This window comes from Otolemur garnettii, unplaced genomic scaffold (assembly GCF_000181295.1).
Source record: "Otolemur garnettii isolate 467f Iridium unplaced genomic scaffold, OtoGar3 scaffold00050, whole genome shotgun sequence".
Taxonomy (NCBI): Eukaryota; Metazoa; Chordata; class Mammalia; order Primates; family Galagidae; genus Otolemur; species Otolemur garnettii.
In genome coordinates, this window is record NW_003852445.1 from 7,389,974 (window position 1) to 7,391,506 (window position 1,533).

A 1,533-nucleotide genomic window follows, 5' to 3' on the forward strand; every position below is an offset into this window, starting at 1 on the left:
AAAAAAAAAAAAGTAGAAAATAAGACTACATTTCTTCTTTAAGGGGATGAGAAGCATCATTGCAGGGAAGGAGAAAGCCAAAGCTTTACCATGGTGAGTGTATCCTTGCAATCCTGAATGCTGAGGCAAGAGGATTGCTTGAAAATAAACATGTATGTGTGTATATATGTATATATATGTGTATATATATATGTATTTTTTTTTTAGATAGTCTCTCTTTGTCACCTCAATAGAGTGCTGTGATGTCATAGCTCACAGTAAACTCAAACTCTTGGGCTCAAGTGATCTCTTGCGCAGCCTCCCAAGTAGCTGGAACTACAGGTGCCTGCCCCAACACCCAACTATTTTTTTTTAGAGATGGGGTCTCACTCTTGCTTAGGCTGTTTTTTTTTTTTTGGCCAGGGCTGAGTTTGAACCCACTACCTTCAGCATATGGGGCTGGCGCCCTACTCCTTTGAGCCACAGGCGCTGCACTCCTGAGCTCAGGCAATCCACCTGCCTCAGCCTCCCAAAGTGCTGAGATTACAGACGTGAGCCACGGAGCCCAGCTGTTAATATCCTTTGACTATTTTTCTGGATTATTTATTTTTCTCTTACTGATTTGTAGAACATCTATAAATGTAAGATAAAACTCTTTGTAACACAGTTTGCCAATTGTCATCTAGTCTGTTTTATTTTATTTTTATTTATGATGATTCTGCTATACAAAAATCTGAAGATGCATAACCAAATGTATGAATATTTTCCTTTGGCTGGGCACCTGTGGCTTAGAGTGCCAGTCCCGTGCACTGGGCCTGCTAAACAAACAAACAAAAAACCCAATATTTTCTTTCATACTTTTTGGGATTTGTGTCATGTTCAGATTCTGCAGTAAGATCCATAGCTTCTCTTAGAACTTTTATTAATATTTTCCATTTATATCTTTAATGCATTTAAAAATTTCTCCTAGGCTCAGTGCCTATTGCTCAAGCAGCTAGGGCACCAGCCCCATACACCAGAACTGGTGGGGTCAAATCTACCCTAGGCCCACCAAACAACAATGACAACTACAACCAAAAAATAGCCAGGCACTGTGGCCAGAGCCTGTTGTTCCAGCTACTGGGAGGCTAAGGCAAGAGAAATCTCTTAAGCCCAAGAGTTGGAAGTTGCTGTGAGCTGTGATGCCACAGCACTCTACCCAGTGTGACAGCTTGAGACTCTGTCTCAAAATAAATAAATAAAAATAATTTAAAAAATAAAAATTTCTCCTAAAAATGTAGTAGAGCCAAATTTCTTTCTTTCAGGTGGCTATATAGCTATTCTAGCATTTATTTACTTATGTATGTATGCATGCATGTATGTATTTACAGATGGGGTCTCATTCTGTTGCCCAGGCTGGAGTGCAGTGGTGTGATGATTGCTCACTGTAATCTCCAACTCCTGGGTTCAAGCAATCCTCCCCCCTTGGCCTCCTAAAGCTTTGGGATTATAGGCATGGGCCACCACACCTGGTCCCAGGACCACCATATAATAAAGTCTATTTTTTTTTTTTTT